The 19,265-nt window shown below is 41.7% G+C and overlaps 1 long non-coding RNA gene across 1 annotated transcript in view; it reads left to right on the forward strand.

Moving 5' to 3' along the window:
- Window positions 1-214: 214 nt before the first annotated feature.
- LOC148146861 (uncharacterized) overlaps window positions 215-19,265 on the forward strand; it is a 37,075-nt gene continuing 18,024 nt past the window's right edge. Inside the window, exon 1 of the long non-coding RNA XR_015760016.1 lies at window positions 215-322. This is a non-coding gene — a long non-coding RNA (uncharacterized LOC148146861). The remainder of the gene's footprint in view (window positions 323-19,265) is intronic.

Consider the following 19,265-nt stretch of genomic DNA (forward strand, 5'->3'; position numbering starts at 1 on the left):
AATAGCAGAATACGCAATGCTGGAGGTCTGAAATCAAAAATACTTGAATAGTCAGGAGACTATTTGCAAACAGAATCAAAGTTTATGACCCAGCTATTGTCCATAACAGAAGATCCTCCTTGTTGTGGCAAAAATGCCAGAAATAGTTGGAAATTCCTTGCCCCCTTAACCTGGCATTTTCCATTTTGTAGGTGTTGGATGGCGGGGGGTTGGAGCAGACCATAGTTCATGCTGGTGCAGTTCACAAAGGCAATTAAATTATCATCTGCCAACTCAAGTTGGAGTCTCTTATGTCTGGAAGCCAGTGTGGAGATGAGACCAGGTAAGAGCAGGACTGTTCTTGGTCCAGTTGTTTCAGACGGGCACAGCGCTGTTACAATTACAGTACCACAACTCAGACCTGAATATTTTATTTTCTTTCTCTATATTACATAAAAATATGGAAGAGTTGCAAATATTTCTATGCAAATACCAGGAAAGGTTTCAAACTCACATGATTTCTTTTATTCTCGCAATATCCTTTTGGACACTAAATCCTTCATGAAAATTTACCAAAACAGGTCAAATTTGCTCAAGCTGGTACAACTGCAATCTGTTTCTGTACATACACTCGATGCTCATTTTGTTTCTTTTGGTATCTCCCTCAGAGACATCTAAATCAAGCTGCAAAATAAACTTACTTTTATTTAAACATTAGAGCAAACACATGAGGCTTGATTACTCACTCACTCACTCATAGATTTTTCTATGTCTGTGTATTACTGAACCCCTGTAGTCAGGCACCTACACAGTGTTCATAACCTGCTTTTGTTATTAGTACAGTGAATTAATAACCTTCACTTCGATGGTTAAAAGATCTTATTTAAAATAACAGTGAACAAGCAAGCCTCCAGAGTTCTCAGAAACAAGATCCTAACTATAATTTTAGAAATGCAAGTAAAACCATGTTGTCTCTTTCTTACCATGCGAAATACAAAATAACAATTAAAATTAACATTACATGTCATTTCTAATAGCACCCTCTGGTGAACTGAGGTATCCCTTGTGAAGTTCTAATTAAATTTGCATTTACTACCACAGGATTGTTAATAACTTAAATACCACTCTCTTTTTACAACCCAACGAGGTAGGTGGGTGGGCTGTTGGTTTGCCAGACCAATCTTTTTTTTTAGATTAGATTACTTTACAGTGTGGAAACAGGCCCTTCGGCCCAACAAGTCCACACCGACCCGCCGAAGCGCAAACCACCCATACCCCTACATTTACCCCTTACCTAACACTACGGACAATTTAGCATGGCCAATTCACCTGACCTGCACATCTTTGGAACTGTGGGAGGAAACCGGAGCACCCGGAGGAAACCCACGCAGACACGGGGAGAATGTGCAAACTCCACACAGTCAGTCGCCTGAGGCGGGAATTGAACCCGGGTCTCTGGCGCTGTGAGGCAGCAGTGCTAACCACTGTGTCACCGTGCCGCCCATCTTTTATTTTTAATTGCAGGAGGCAAGTTGACCAAAGGTTTAGCAAAGCTTCCTGTTCCTCAGATATTGCCTTGTGATCTTTTCCACTCGCATGACAGGCAGACAAGCTCATTTTCCAATTTAAGAGACAGAAATCTCATTAATGGCTCAGTATAGTGGATGGGATAAGAGGCTGAGGCAGAGCTTGAAAAGATAACAAATTGCTCAGAAATATCACTGGTTGAACTATTCAACACTACATTAAGGAAAATGTTAAAATGGACTGTTAGATATTTTACAACAAAATAAAATGTGAAAGCTATTATACAAACAAAGTTAGAAATAAAACATTAAAAAGAAATGCTAGATATGTGTATTTGGTTAAGTGACCTCTCACAATTTATCTTTATCAATGACAAATTCTTCGAAAATCTGATCGGTATCTTGTTTTCATTAAAGTTATACTAAAAACACAACCCACAGTATTTTCCTGAGTTGGCTGACATTGAACATTAACCTCTGAGAAGTTTTTCTGTTTCTTTGATAGTTTCCATTTCCTTGTTGCAAGCAAAAGAATATCTGTACCATAACAGTTATGTTCTGTTTCTTCACAATTAGATGCAGAGCTAACCGAGCAGAGTAGTGAGAATAGTGATCAAGGTGAACTGATGAAGGTGTGTTCTTCACAATAGTCCCAGATGCTGTGTTTGTGGGCAACTTGAGTAAGAGTCTTAAACCATCTAGCAAATTAAGCATCGCAGCCTAATATTAACAGCTATAATCATGTGTAATAGGCTAAGGATGAGATTTACATTTTGTCTTACAGCCTGATGAACTGTTTTATATCCATGATTTGTGGCAGCTTCTTGAAAGAGCATGTGTAGTATAATTTGGGATGAAGTCACCTGAACAATTTTTTTTAATATATAGAGCTGTTGTGGTTCTGTTCGCCGAGCTGGAAGTTTTTGTTGCAAACGTTTCGTCCCCTGGCTAGGCGACATCATCAGTGCTTGGGAGCCTCCTGCGAAGCGCTTCTTTGATGTTTCCTCTGGTGTTTATAGTGGTCTGTCCCTGCCGCTTCCGGTTGTCAGTTTCAGCTGTCCGCTGTAGTGGTTGGTATATTGGGTCCAGGTCGATGTGTTTGTTGATGGAGTTTGTGGATGAATGCCATGCCTCTAGGAATTCCCTGGCTGTTCTCTGTCTGGCTTGCCCTATGATAGTAGTGTTGTCCCAGTCGAATTCATGTTGCTTGTTGTCTGCGTGTGTGGCTACTAAGGATAGCTGGTCGTGTCGTTTCGTGGCTAGTTGATGTTCATGTATGCGGATTGTTAGCTGTCTTCCTGTTTGTCCTATATAGTGTTTTGTGCAGTCCTTGCATGGTATTTTGTACACTACATTCATTTTGCTCATGTTGGGTATCGGGTCCTTTGTTCTGGTGAGTTGTTGTCTGAGCGTGGCTGTTGGTTTGTGTGCCGTTATGAGTCCTAGGGGTCGCAGTAATCTGGCTGTCAGTTCCGAGATGCTCCTGATGTATGGTAGTGTGGCTAATCCTTTTGGTTGTGGTATGTCCTCGTTCTGTGGTCTTGCTCTTAGGCATCTGTTGATGAAGTTGCGTGGGTATCCGTTTTTGGCGAATACCTTGTATAGGTGTTCCTCTTCTTCTTTTTGCAGTTCTGGTGTACTGCAGTGTGTTGTGGCCCTTCTGAATAGTGTCCTGATGCAGCTTCGTTTGTGTGTGTTGGGGTGGTTACTTGCATAGTTTAGGACTTGGTCTGTGTGTGTGGCTTTCCTGTATACCCTTGTAGTGCATTCTCCGTTTGGTGTTCTCTGTACCATCACGTCTAGGAATGGGAGTTGGCTATCCTTTTCTTCTTCTCTCGTGAATCAGATTCCTGTGAGTGTGGCATTGATGATCCGGTGTGTTTTTTCTATTTCCATGTTTTTAATGATTACAAACGTGTCATCGACATATCTGACCCAGAGTTTGGGTTGAATTTGTGGTAGGACTGTTTGTTCTAACCTTTGCATAACTGCCTCTACTATGAGTCCTGAGATTGGTGATCCCATGGGTGTTCCGTTGATTTGTTCGTATATCTGGTTGTTGAATGTGAAGTGTGTTGTGAGGCACAAGTCCAGTAGTTTAAGTATGCCGTCTTTGTTGATAGGTTCAGCGTCCTGTTTTCTGTTCTGTATGTCCAGTAGGTTGGCTATTGTTTCTCTGGCTAGGGTTTTGTCGATAGAGGTGAACAGTGCCGTCACGTCGAATGATATCATGGTTTCTTCTTTGTCTATGTGTATATTTCTGATGATGTCCAAGAATTCCTGTGTTGATTGTATAGAGTGTTTGGATCCGCTGACCAGGTGTTTCAGTTTCTGTTGTAGTTCTTTGGCCAGTTTGTATGATGGTGTCCCTGGTAGTGATACTATGGGTCTGAGTGGGATGTCTGGTTTGTGTACTTTAGGTAATCCATAGAATCTGGGGGTGTTGTTGCTAACACACTAAGGAATCTACAAAAAAACGGACAGATAACCAGAGTTGACCTACAAAGAATGAAACCGGAAAGCAACAACACCCCCAGATTCTATGGATTACCTAAAGTACACAAACCAGACATCCCACTCAGACCCATAGTATCACTGCCAGGGACACCATCATACAAACTGGCCAAAGAACTACAACAGAAACTGAAACACCTGGTCAGCGGATCCAAACACTCTATACAATCAACACAGGAAATCTTGGACATCATCAGAAATATACACATAGACAAAGAAGAAACCATGATATCATTCGACGTGACGGCACTGTTCACCTCTATCGACAAAACCCTAGCCAGAGAAACAATAGCCAACCTACTGGACATACAGAACAGAAAACAGGACGCTGAACCTATCAACAAAGACGGCATACTTAAACTACTGGACTTGTGCCTCACAACACACTTCACATTCAACAACCAGATATACGAACAAATCAACGGAACACCCATGGGATCACCAATCTCAGGACTCATAGTAGAGGCAGTTATGCAAAGGTTAGAACAAACAGTCCTACCACAAATTCAACCCAAACTCTGGGTCAGATATGTCGATGACACGTTTGTAATCATTAAAAACATGGAAATAGAAAAAACACACCGGATCATCAATGCCACACTCACAGGAATCTGATTCACGAGAGAAGAAGAAAAGGATAGCCAACTCCCATTCCTAGACGTGATGGTACAGAGAACACCAAACGGAGAATGCACTACAAGGGTATACAGGAAAGCCACACACACACAGACCAAGTCCTAAACTATGCAAGTAACCACCCCAACACACACAAACGAAGCTGCATCAGGACACTATTCAGAAGGGCCACAACACACTGCAGTACACCAGAACTGCAAAAAGAAGAAGAGGAACACCTATACAAGGTATTCGCCAAAAACGGATACCCACGCAACTTCATCAACAGATGCCTAAGAGCAAGACCACAGAACGAGGACATACCACAACCAAAAGGACTAGCCACACTACCATACATCAGGAGCATCTCGGAACTGACAGCCAGATTACTGCGACCCCTAGGACTCATAACGGCACACAAACCAACAGCCACGCTCAGACAACAACTCACCAGAACAAAGGACCCGATACCCAACATGAGCAAAACGAATGTAGTGTACAAAATACCATGCAAGGACTGCGCAAAACACTATATAGGACAAACAGGAAGACAGCTAACAATCCGCATACATGAACATCAACTAGCCACGAAACGACACGACCAGCTATCCTTAGTAGCCACACACGCAGACAACAAGCAACATGAATTCGACTGGGACAACACTACTATCATAGGGCAAGCCAGACAGAGAACAGCCAGGGAATTCCTAGAGGCATGGCATTCATCCACAAACTCCATCAACAAACACATCGACCTGGACCCAGTATACCAACCACTACAGCGGACAGCTGAAACTGACAACCGGAAGCGGCAGGGACAGACCACTATAAACACCAGAGGAAACATCAAAGAAGCGCTTCGCAGGAGGCTCCCAAGCACTGATGATGTCGCCTAGCCAGGGGACGAAACGTTTGCAACAAAAACTTCCAGCTCAGCGAACAGAACCACAACAACGAGCACCCGAGCTACAAATCTTCACACAAACTTTGAATATATAGAGCCCTTACAATGTGGAAACAGGCCCTTCAGTCCAACAAGTCCTCCCTCTGAAGAGTATCCCATCCACACCAATTCCCACACCCTATTATTCTATATTTATCCCTGACTTATGCACCTAACCTATACATCCCTATGGTCAATTTAGCGCGGTGAATTCACCTAACCTGCACATCTTAGGAGATTTAACCTAACAAAACAAGCCTTCAGATCACAGGTGTAACTGCAAACATGGTGTTTACTGTTCCCTTAATAAATAGTACTATGTTTGAAAAAAAAGCATGAAGGTTCACTTACGGAATGGTCTAGAAATTAACAAGCTGCAATCTCCTGTTTGCACTCAATATGTACAAAGATCAAAGTGATATGCTCTCAAGATGATAGTTTGTTCACACACCTGGAAGCCTTGACAACAAAGGCAAGAAAGTAACATTAATTTTAAACATACTCTGGACTGTCACTGTGAAAGACAATTTCAACTTGTGCCTTTAAGTATTCATGAATAACTATATTAGACAGTAGGGATGAGCTGTGAGCTCTTGATAATTTGCATCCCAAAGGGTCACGCTGGGAACTGGGAACCACTGAGTGTGTCTCAAGTTCCATTTCCTGCTGCAACAGGGGAAGCTGCATTCTTACAGAATGTTCTTCAATTGTATTAAAGCTTTTTGATAAGAATTTAACAGAGCTTATACCTTTGAGGCTATATTGTATGAAGTGATCATTGATCACTTACAAAGATCTGTACATTATGGCAATGCGCATGCAATTCTTTTATCCATTATCATTGATGGTTGAAAACATAGATAACACATTTGTGTAGGGAATTTCTTTAAGTCGTAAAACAACATTTAAAAGAATAAATTTACTTTATGATGAATTGCAAAAATACGTTCAAAAATGCAACAAAAAGATTCAGTGGAACCGAATTTAGATCTACTGATTAACTCTTAATGATTGCTCTATTACTGTGATTGACAATCGTATTGTCAATGTTAATGTTCAACAGGGTATTTGTATCTGATAAAGCAATACTATATTAGCTCCAGAGGTAGAAGTACGTATTGTAGTGCTGAAAAAGATCAATAGATTTATTTTCAGCTCGTAGCACATCTAATATAATAGGATCATAGACACGCCAGTATCTGAGCTAATACTAAGCCATTCTTTTACAGGTAGGCGCATAGTTCTATGTCAACACGTCATACTTCAAGTGGCCTCAATTAGAATGAAGATGGAGATGTTTAAGGCCTCAGGTCACTTGCCTGACCTGCAGTGATGATATTATGAGCATGTTCCTTAAAGATATGCTGTGCACTAGTTCTGAGACATAACACAATAGAAATTATTTTGCAAAAGTACAAAGATTCAGAACTTCTTACACCTTCAGCTGTAAATTTGTCATCGACTTCCATTTTGTTGTTAGTCGGAAGGTAATTATGTTAGCATTTAACAAAACAAAATGATAATAGAATAGCAGGTAATGTGTAAGGCTAAAACATCCATTTGTTTTTTTTGGGATATGAACATCTCTGGTAAGGCTGGCCTTTCCCAATTGCCCTTGAACTCGTTCCTTGTGAAACAATTTCAGAGACCTGGGTGCCTATGGGTCTGGAGTCACATGCACAGACTGAGTAGGGATGCCAGACTTTCTCCCATAAAAGAGCAAATAGTTTGAATGATAATTGGGTGGTTTCATGATGATTATTAAAACATAGTAATTCATTCCACATTGAATAATAACTTAAAATGCTCTTCAGTGCATACTGTGGGTCTTGAATCACTATTTCAGTCCATTACGATTAAGATTAGATTAGATTACTTACAGTGTGGAAACAGGCCCTTCGGCCCAACAAGTCCACACCGACCCGCCGAAACGCATACCATCCAGACCCATTCTCCTACATTTACCTCTTCACCCAACACTACGGACAATTGAGCATGGCCAATTCACCTGACCTGCACATTTTTGGATTGTGGGAGGAAACCGGAGCCCCGGAGGAAACCCACGCAGACACGGGGAGAATGTGCAAACTCCACACAGAGAGTCGCCTGAGGCGGGAATTGAACCCGGGTCTCTGGTGCTGTGAGGCCGCAGTGCTAACCACTGTGCCACCGTGCCGCCCACAAAGAATGGCCTAAGATTAAGAATGATATATTTCCAATCCAGATCACTGGATAAATCTAGTGCGTGATAAGACCATAAGACATAGGAGTGAAAGTAAGGCCATTCAGCCCATTGAGTCCACTCCACCATTTAATAATGGCTGATGGGCATTTCAATTCCACTTACCTGCATTCTCCCTGTAGACCTTAATTCCTTGTGAGATCAAGAATTTATCAATCTCTGCCTTGAAGACATTTAATGTCCCAGCCTCCACTGCACTCCGTGGCAATGAATTCCACAGGCCCACCACTCTCTGGCTGAAGAAATGTCTCCTCAGTTCCATTCTAAATTGACCCCCTCTAATTCTAAGGCTTGCCCATGGGTCCTAGTCTCCCCACCTAATGGAATCAACTTCCCAGCAACCAAACTTTCTAAGCCATGCATTATCTTGTAAGTTCCTACTAGATCTCCCCTCAACCTTCTAAACTCTAATGATTACAATCCCCATGATCCTCAGCTGTTCATTGTATTCCAGGGCTTACCATTCCAGGGATCATCCATGTGAATCTCCGCTGGACATGCTCCAGTGCCAGTATGTCCTTCCTGAGGTGTGGGGCCCAAAATTGAACATGGTATTCTGACTGGGGCCTAACTAGAGCTCTATAAAGTCTCAGAAGCACATCACTGTTTTTATATTCCAAACCTCTTGAGTTAAATGACAACATTACATTTGTTTTCTTAATCACGGACTCAACCTGCAAGTTAACCTTCAGAGAATCCTGGAGTTGCACTCCCAGATCCCTTTATACTTTGGCTTTATGAATTTTCTCACCATTTAGAAAATAGTCCATGCTTGTATTCTTTTTCCAAAGTGTAAGGCCTCGCATTTATTCACGTTGAATTTCATCAGCCATTTCTTGGACCACACTCCTAAACTGTCTAAATCTTTCTGCAGTGTCCCCACCTCCTCAGTACTACTTGCCTGTCTACCTAACTTTGTATCTTCAGGAAACTTTGCCAGAATGCCGCCAAGTCCCTTCATCCAGATCATTAATGTATAAAGTGAATTGCTGCGGCCCCAACAATGAACCCTGCAGGACACCACTTGTCAACAGCTACCATTCCGAGAAAGAACCCTTTATCTCAACTCTCTGCTTTCTGTCAGACAGCCAATCCGCAATCCATGCCAGTAGCTTACCTCGAACACCAGGGGCCCTCACCTTGTTCAGCAGCTTCCCGTGAGGCACCTTATCAAAGGCCTTTTGAAGTCTAGATGGATAACATCCACTGGTTTCTCTGGTCTAACCTACTTGTTCATTCTTCAAAGAATTCCAACAGGTTTGTCAGGCACAACCTCCCCTAACTAAATCCATGCTGACTTGTTCTAATCCATCACTGAACTTGTAAGAATTTAGAAATCTCATCCTTACCAACAACCGTGCTTAGGCTAATCGGCCTATAATTTTCCATTTTTATCTTTATCCTTTCTTGAACAAGAGGGTTACAACAGCGATTTTCTAATCATCTGGGACTTTCCCTGACTCCAGTGACTTTTGAAACATCACAACCAACACTTCCGCTATTTCCTCAGGCACCTCCCTCAGAACTCTAGATTGTAGCCCATTGGGGCCAGGAGATTTATCATTTTTTATACCTTTTAGCTTTTCTAGCACTTTCTCTTTTAATGGTTACCATACTCAACTCTGCTCCCTGACTCTCCTGAATTGTTGGGATATTTCTCATTTCTTCCACTGTGAAGATTGATGCAAAGTACTTATTAAGTTCTTCAGCTATTTCCTTATCTCCCATCACTAGCCTTCCAGCATCAATTTGAAGTTGCCCAATGTCTACTTTTACCTCTCATTTGTTTCTTATTTATTGAAAGAAACTTTTACTATCATTTCTAATATTACTGGCTAGCTTGCCTTCATATTTAATCCTCTCCTTCCTTATTTCTGTCTTTGTCATCCTCTGTTTGTTTTTGTAGCCTTCCCAATCTTTTGATTTTGCAGTGCTCTTGGATACTTCACAGGCTCCCTCTTTTGCTTTGATACCTTTCCTGACTTCCTTTGTCAGCCATGGCTGTCTAATCACGACCCCCCCCCCCCCCCCAATAATCCTTCTTTTCTTTGGGATAAAACTCTGGGATGTGTCCTCAATTACAACCAGAAACTTCTGCTATTGTTGCTCTACTGTCTTCCCTGCTAGACTCTGCTTCCAGTTGATTTTCATTATGTCCTCAGTTCCTCTGATCTGCAAACTCTGCTCCCCAATGGGAAGGCAGTGCTTAAAGACTCAACTACTATGGTTGTTTGGACGTTTGTGTACTCTTTTGAATGTTTGGCCTTCAGCTGTGAACATGCCAGTAAGGTTTCCCACTGTGTTTGGTGCCTTCCTGAATAAGTCTTTTGAATTTTGGTTGGTTACAAACGAGGGCCTCCAATGAGTCAGTGGGGAGGCTTGATCTCAACAGTGATGTTCTGAGAACATGCTTGAAGTATTTCTACTGTCCTCCTGGGACACCCATGCTATGACAGAGTTGCAAGTACTGGAGTCAGGTGTCTGGCATGTGAACTGCATGTCCTGCTCAGTGCCCGATTGTAAGTGATTCCTAATGCTGGGCTTGGGAGAGAACATTGATGTTTGATCACCTTTCTTGTAAATTTGGAGGATCTAATAAAGGCACTCTTCTTCACAGCTTTGAAGAGCCCAATCTGATCTGTTTTAGCATAGTTGCAATGTTAATGTTAATGGATTATTGGTCCGAAGACCTGGAATAATATGTGGAAAATAGGTATTCAAAACCAACAGCATATACTGAAGGGAATTTAAATTGAATTGCTAAACATGGAATGAATTGCTACTCTTCATTTTTCATCATAAAATCACCCAATGAAGATAAACACCCCTTGGTTCACTCACGTCTTTCATGAGACAAAATCTGTCATCCTTATTCAGTCTGTGCACGTGACTCCAGACCCACAGGCACCAGATCTCTGAAATTGTTTAGCAAGGCACTCAGTTTGAGGCCAATTGGGAAAGACTAGCCTTGCTAGAGATATTCACATCCCAAAAACTCAAATCAAAGAAATGAAAATGCTACCATTCCTCTTCCTTTTGGATTTGACAGAATTTTGTGAAAATGGGATTGATATTTAAAATCTTTATCAAAGAGGTGGGTTTTAAGGCATCCCCTGAAGTAGGAATTATAGAAGACAAACAGTGAGCTGTAGGGAGGAAATTCCAGAGCTTTTGGCTGAAGTAACTGAATGCAGAAGTCACCAAAATTGGAAGGAAATAAACCTTTAATTGGAAATGCTCAATTTGCGAAGATTACATGAATTAAAAATCTCAGAGATTTGAGATTCTCGTGGAGGTTAGAGTGAGGGAGGGGCAAGATGCTCAACAGATTTGTAAACAAGGAAGAGAATTTTAAAATGAATCCATTACTTGACTTGGAGCCAGTATAGGTCAGTGAGGACAAGGTGGATTTGGGATTCGGATTTGGTGTGTGTTAGGACATAGGCAGCAAAGTGTTGGATGACTTTGACTTAAGAATGTTCAATATCAGAGACTAATTAGGAGGATAAATTAGAACAGTCACATCTAGAGATAACAAAATCATGAATGAAACCAAAGAATCAAAAAATCAATAATCCATATTGCAGATAATGAACGTCAACTTTTGGGGTCCTCTCCTTTCTGTTTCACCTTTTACTTCTAACCTCACATAGCAGATTATCTTTTTTATTGTCTTTCTAACTATATTTCCAGTACCACACTTTTTGACTCTGATCTCCAGCATCTGCAGTCCTCACATTCAATAAAGATTCTGGAGTCCATCATAATCCTGTTGCCAAGATTGGTTGATTTAGGAGAAATATGAAATCTTCCAATGTTCTTTGATATGGCTCAGTGTCACTTCATGTTGAGAATTCAAACAATGAGATTTTTTTTTAAAAAGTGACATTATTGTTAAATTCAATGGCTCTTTTTTTCATCTGTGACATTGATAAAGCATAAAACAACCTATGAATAAAGATTTGGATTTGTGCAGACATTAAATTTTATTCTGACATCTCCCATCTTGAAACTTTCTTTCTTTGTCTCATATAAATGAGCAGATTTCAGAACATTTGCTGGAATACAATGAATGTGTCCATAGAAACCATTTAGAAAATCAGACATATGACCTATCTATAAAATACAAACTTACCATAACTCCACAATAATGTCATCCATGATAGTGAACTGACTGTATCATTCCTCTCTAATTTCAGGCAATCAACATTTGAACCTTTGTTGTAATTAAAATATCGTTTAATAATCATCCTTATTAGTCACGACTTGCATGTACTTCATTCTTAGTATTTTTTACGCATTATAGACTCAATAGAAAAAAAAAAGCATGGTTTACAAATAATGAGACTGAGTAAATTTCTAATTTGAAACAGAATTATCTGTCAGATGCTTGTAACACTTACATGCTGGCTTGTGTCACTAACAAGTGGAATCTCCACTTGGTGAGAGCTTTATCTTGTTTTATCAGCCATTTTTAAATTGGCTTTCCATTTGATCATTGTTAATTTATTCTTTGTCATTCACTCTTCTTGACATGATTCTAAAGCACCAACTGCTGAAACACATTTGCTGAACATGATTCTGTAAACCTTCAGCTGTAGCAGCAATAGCTAACCAGCCACCTACTGAAAGATGCACGACTATTGCAGAATAGAAATATTGACCAGTGCATCTTTTCTCCTGTTTTACTCATTTTATACAACCTATAAATATTTCATATCAACTCTGCTTTGCCTTGTTCACAGTTAGCTTATCCTGCAACATCCTCTTTGATAAATATACAGTGAAATCCTTATCATTTGATGACCGTCTTACAACAACAGTTGCTGAGCAAGGTGAAATATCATGTGAAGAATTGGGAAGTGTTCCATATTGGAGGAAAAATAGAAGTACCAAATATTTTTTAAAAGATGAGAGACTGGAGAAAATTGGTATTCAGGGGGAGTAAAAGGGGGGCCACTGCACATATGCATTAGAGCTGTGTCTAAAATTTAAACATCAAAGGAGAAGGTTTTGCAGACAGAATCATCAAAAACGGATATGATAACAAGATCTGACAGAGTCACTCGATTCATAAAGATCTAAATATGAGTGGCCACTGCCAGTGTTTGCAAAGGTTGAGGACATTGTAAGTGAATGCTCTGCAAATAAGATTATGTCAAGATCTGATGTTGACACATGATTAATCAGGATCTAGATGTTATCGGCCTTTGAACCAGCATTGGCGAGAGTGGGCCCTGTTTGGAATGGCAGACAAAGATGGCGGCACATGCCTGAGGAGTGGCAAGGCCAAGTAACTGACGAAGAAGAAGGAGTTCAGTGGTGATGGCAGCAATGCCAGAACGAGGTGGACGCAGCTCCTCTCCAGCTTGAGATCTCCAAGCGAACAAGGAGCATGTCTCCAGCTTAATCCTCCGGCCCAATCTCACAGACTGAGCCAAGGCTCCATGTTCACTGCTAGGCCCAGGTGCCTCACGGTGGAGGCAGTGACGGCAGCAAGCTTGGTCACAGTGCAGGGACGTGCAGCACTGGCAGCAACTGCGTTGGTGAGGTCAGCCCACCATGAACTCATGGCAGTGACAGCACTGGTAGAGGCAAGATGGCACCAGAGAGCAGTCATTCTCTGTTTCAGCAGCAGCAACAGTGTGGCAAAGTACGGTTACAACAGTGCCATCTGTTTAGAAGTAGGGACACAAGGCATCAGGTGGCAGAGCACAGGATTCAGGCCAATGTCTGAGCTAGAAGGGTGAGCTGTTCCAAAGACACTTTATTGAGATAAGATTAGAAGGTGAACTTAACTGTTTTATTTTTCTGGCTCCTATTGTGATACGATGGTGAACTTTTCTGCTAATTAAGACAAACACCCAGAAAAGCTCACCTCGCCCTGTAATCTGTTAAAACGTGAGTGACAGAGAACTCCCAACTTTCACCATTTGAAGAAAAAGTATCAATTTATTCCTTAATTCTAAAAATGAACATTAAACAACAATGTTTTACAACTCTTAAATGTTTATTATCTGCCTCCAACTCTACAATAATATACTGTTTCAACAAAAGCCCACATTAAAGTTACATCACCTTAATTTAAAAAACCACACAGTGGCTGTCATCGGTGTCTGTCTCCCTCTGGCTGAAGAACTCCCTGGGTCATCTTCGGTCCTTTGCTGCAAAGATGTTTCATATGAGAAAGGTACCTTTGATAGAAAGCATTTTGTTGACAGTTACCCTGTTGATCTCACTCTCTAACTGTCAAAATGTCTGCTTCTTTACATCCTCAGCTTTGGACTGTTTCATTAGTTCAATGTTGGCAAAAAAATATATCCAAAAGTGATCGGCCTTTAGTATCCTGGGGCATAATTTAAAATGATTGGTTCAATTCAAATGGTTGTCAAAATAGCAAACAAAACTGAGGTATTTGTTTCACAGCCAAATGTTACATATTTTCAATTTTGTAGTACACTCTAAGACTGCTAGTCAGTCACTTGAAAGGTGCCTGCAAGCTCTCAGTGTAAAACCGCTTTCTCTCTCTCTCTTAAAGGCACAGTACACTCCTTCAACTTCATAACACCATATTCTGAGTTTTGGTTTATTTTCTTTGTTTTAAGATGGTGCTGGAGAGTGGTGACACTAAACAACACCTTTCACTGTATTTGTAATAAGTGCATGTGACAATAAATTAAATCAAATATTTTATCATAAATCACAGAAAGCTAACATGGAGGTATGGAAAGTAATTAGGAAGGCAAACTTTATGTAAGCCTTAATTGCAATGGGTCAAAAAATGTGGCACTGGATAAAGCACAGCAAGTCAGGCAGCATCCGAAGAGCAGGAGAGTCAACATTTCAGACATAACCCCTTCATCAGGAATGTGGTAGGTTGGGGAGAGGGGGTGAAGGGGGCTGAGAGATAAATAGGAGGGGTGGGTTGGGGGGGAGGTAGTTGAGAAGGTGATAGGTGGATGCAGGTGGGGGTGATTGTGATAGGTCGGAGGGGAGGGTGGAGTGGATAGGTGGGAAGGAAGATGGACAGGTAGGCCAGGTCAAGAGGGCAGTGCCGAGTTGAAGGTTTGGTTCTGGAATGAGGTGGGGGAGGGGAGATATAGAAACTAGTGAATTTGATGTTGATACCATGTGATTGAAACTGGAATATGAGGCCTTGCATGTCCTTGGTGGAGTGGGAGGGAGAGTTGAAGTAGTCAGACACAGGCGTGTGTCCCAGAAGTGTTCCCTGAACCACTCCTCGAGTTGGTATTGTATCTCCCCGATATAGAGCAGATCACATTGAGAGCAACACCTCATCTTCCTTCCCACCAATCCATTCCACCCCACTGACCAATCACAATCACCACCTATCACCTTCTCAGCTGTCTCCCCTCCAGCCCCACCCCCACCATCCTATTTATCTCCCAGCCCCCTTCCCACCCCACATGTCTGATGAAGGGCTTATGCCTGAAATGTCGACTCGCCTGCTCCTTGGCTGCTGACTGACCGGTTGTGCATTTCCAGCAACACACCTTTTGACTCTGACACTCCAACATCTGCAGTCCTCACTTTCTCTTTATTGCAATGGGATTAGAGTAGAATTAACAGGAACGTTTGGAAGGCAGACCACACAGAGATTGGAAAATAGACAAAAAATAATGAGTCTGCTGGCGCTTAATGAGATATGTCTAAGTACAAGGAGTATAACGAATAAGGCAGATGTGTTGAGACCACAGCTTGATTTGTGAAAGTATGACATTTTGCTGTTATTGAAACATGGTTTAAAAAGGAACAGAAATTGCAGATCAACATTTCAAGTTACAAGGTTTTCAGAAGAGGTAGAGAACGAAATAAAAATGCTGAGAGGCTAGTATTGATTAGAGAAACCATTACAGCGCATGAGAAAGAATGATATAGTTGATGCTATATGCGTTTAGCTAAGGAACAAAAAAGGGGCAGTTACACTACAGATAATTTATGAAGGAGGTAAGGAGCAAATTTATCAGTAAATGTTTGACTAATGCAAATATAATACTGCAGTAGTAGTGGGCGATTTTGATTACTTTAATAGTAACAGAGAACATAGCATTCTTAAACTTCATTTTATTGACAAGTTTGTGGCATGCACAACAAAACTGGACAAGCGGGGTAGAAGCATAGATTTTGCTTAATGGAAGAATACTGACAGCATAGAATAGCATCAGTGGAAGAATAATGAGTGATATTACATATATGGTTTTTCATTTAATTCATAATTGGGATGGGAATATCACCGGCTGGGCCAGCATTTATTGCCCTTCCCTGGTTGTGCTTGAGAAGGTGATTAGATTAGATTCCCTACAGTATGGAAACAGGCTCTTCACCCCAACAAGTCCACACCGACACTCCAAGGAGTAATCAACCCAGACCCATTCTGCTACCCTATATTTACCCCTTACTATTGCACCTAACACTATGGGCAATTTAGTATGGGCAATTCAACTCACCTGCAAATCTTTGGATTGTGGGAGGAAACTGGAGCACCTGGAGGAAACCCACGCATACACGGGGAGAATGTGCAAACTCCACACAGACAGTCGCCCGAGGCTGGAATCGAACGCAAGTCACTGGCGCTGTAAGGCAGCAGTGCTAACTCACTGAGTCACCTTGCCACCCCTGATAGTGAGCTCTCTTCTTGAACCACTGTAGTTGTAGGTTGACCCACAATACCCTTAAGAAGGGAATTGCTTATTTTTACCCCCAAAGCACGGAAGGAACGACAATATATTTCTAAGTCAGGATGGTGAGTGTCTTGGAGGGTAACTTGCAGGGCGTGGTATATGTACCTCATGTAACTGCTGTCTTGTCATTCTAGATGGATGAGGTCATGGGTTTAGAAGATGCTATCTAACAATTTTGATGAGTTTCTCAGTGCATCTTGTAGATGGTACACATTGTTGCTACTGAACATCAATGATGGAGGGAATGAATGTTTGTCGATGTGGTGCCAGTTAAGCAGGCTGCCTTGTCCTGGATAGTGTCAAGGTTCTTGGCTCTTGTTGAAACTGCATTAAGCCAGGCAAAGGGAGAGTATTCCATTGCACTCTTGACTTGAGCCTTATAGATGATGGACAGACTTTGGGAAGTCAGGAAGTCAGTTACTCGCTACAGTGCTCCAAGCCTCTGACATTCTCTTGCAGCTACTGTATTAATATGGCTAGTCCAGCTGAGTTTCTGGTCAGTGGCAATCCCCAGAATATTCATAGTGGAGGATTCATTGATTTTAACACCATTGAATGTCAAGGGGCAATGGTTAGATTGTTTCTTATTCAAGATGATCATCATCTGGCATTTGTGTAGCACTAATGTTGCTTGCCACTTGTCAGCCCAAGTCTGGATATTGTCCAGGTATTGTTGCAATGAACAAAGACTGCTTAAGTATCTGAGATGTTGTGAATGTTGCTGAACATGGTGCAAACGTCAGCGAGCATCCTCATTTCAGAGCTGAAAGATGTGTTGCTGGAAAAGCGCAGGAAGTCAGGCAGCATCCAAAGAGCAGGAGAATCGATGTTTCGGGCATAAGCCCTTCTTCAGGAATCCTCATTTCAGGCCTTATGATGGAGGGAGCATTATTGATGAAGCAGCTGAAGGTGGTTGGGCCTAGGACACTACCCTGAGGAACTCGTGCAGAGATGTTCTGGAGCTGAGATGCCTGACCTCCAACAACCACAACCATCTTCCTACGTGCCAGACATGACTCCAAGTGCTAGAGAGTTTGCCCCCGATACCCATTGATTTCAATTTCGCGAGGACTCCTTGATGCCACACTTGGTTGAATGCAGCATTGACCTTAATCGCTGTCACTCTCATCTCACCTCTGGAATTTTGCTCTTTTGTCCACATTTGAACCAAGGCTGTAACGAGGTCAAGAGCTTAGTGGCCCTGTCAGAACTCAGACTGAGCGTCACTGGGCAGGTTATTGTTGAGCAGGTACTGCTTGATAGTACTGTTAATGGCACCTTCCATCACTTTACTGATGATTGAGAGTAGACTGATTGGATTTACTGATGATTGAGAGTAGAAAGGTTGGATTTACCCTGCTTTTTATGCACAACTGGGCATTTGTCCATATTGTTAAATAGATGCCAGTGCTGTAATTGATGTACTGAAAGAATTTGGCTAAAGGACTCGCAGATTCTGGAGCACAAGTCTTCAGTACTATTGCCAGAATGTTTTCAGGGCCCATGGCTTTTGCACAACCCAGTGTCTCCAACCATTTCTTAATATCACGTGGAGTGAATTGAATTGGCTGTAAACTGGTTTTTGTGATCATGGGGACCACTGGAGGAGGCCAAGATGGATCATCCGTTCGGCACTCCTGCCTGAAGATTGTTGAGAATGCCTCAGGCTTCTCTTCTGTGCTGATGAGCTGGGCTCCACCATCATTGTGGATGGGGATATTTGTGGAGCTTTCTGCTCCATTGAATTATTTAAGTGTCCACCACTAACATGACTGCATGTGGCAAGACTGCAGAGCTTAGATCTGATTGTTGGTTATGGGAAGGCTGTAGAATCGAGCAAAAATCCTCAATATCTAAAATACTGGACAGTCAGAAATCACATGACGCCAAGTTATAGTCCAACGGTTTATTCGAAATCACAAGCTTTTGGAGCGCTGCTCCTTAATCAGGTGTCACGCTGGCACCTACACATCATAAAATACTGGACAAAACCCAAGACTTTTCAAAACTTTTAAAACTTAAGTGGACTGATTTCTGTGGAGGTTTCTTAAGTGCATAAAGGACAAAAACATGGGTAGGATCTATTAGGGTCCCAAAAAGTAGCCTATATGTTTAGATGGAGGATGTTAACCTATGATACAAATTGTTCGTGTGGCTGACAATGAGTGGGAAATCTTTAAACCACAGCAGAATATAGATTGTCTGCGCAATTGGGCATAAAAGTAGAAAACAATTAAATTCAGAGAGGTGTGAAGTACTTCGTTTTTTTTCATAGAATCCCCACAGTGTGGAAACAGGCCATTATGCCCAACAAGTCAACACTCCCCAACCCTCTGAAGAGTAACCACCCAGACCCATCCCCTTACCCTATTACTCTGCATTTACCCCTGACTAATGCACCTAACCTACACATCCCTGAACACTATGGGCAATTTAGCATGGCCGATTCACCTAACTTGCACATCTTTGGACTTTGGGAGGAAACCGGAGCAGCTGGAGGAAACCCACACAGATGTGGGGAGAATGTACAAACTCCACACAGACAGCCACACGAAGCTGGAATCGAACTCGGGTCCCCTTGTGTGCTGCAACAATGGAAGGGAATATGCAATAAATAGGAGAATACTGAATAATGTGGAGGAACAGGGGATCTTTGGAGTATAGTCCACAGATCATTAAATAAAGCAGGACAATAAAGTGGTTTCAAGGCATATGGTTGTTTTCCTTGGAGTAGAGAAGACTGA

The sequence above is a fragment of the Chiloscyllium plagiosum genome, unplaced genomic scaffold (assembly GCF_037043375.1).
Source record: "Chiloscyllium plagiosum isolate Xiang-an unplaced genomic scaffold, Cpla_swu_hap1 HiC_scaffold_18, whole genome shotgun sequence".
NCBI classification, from domain to species: Eukaryota; Metazoa; Chordata; class Chondrichthyes; order Orectolobiformes; family Hemiscylliidae; genus Chiloscyllium; species Chiloscyllium plagiosum.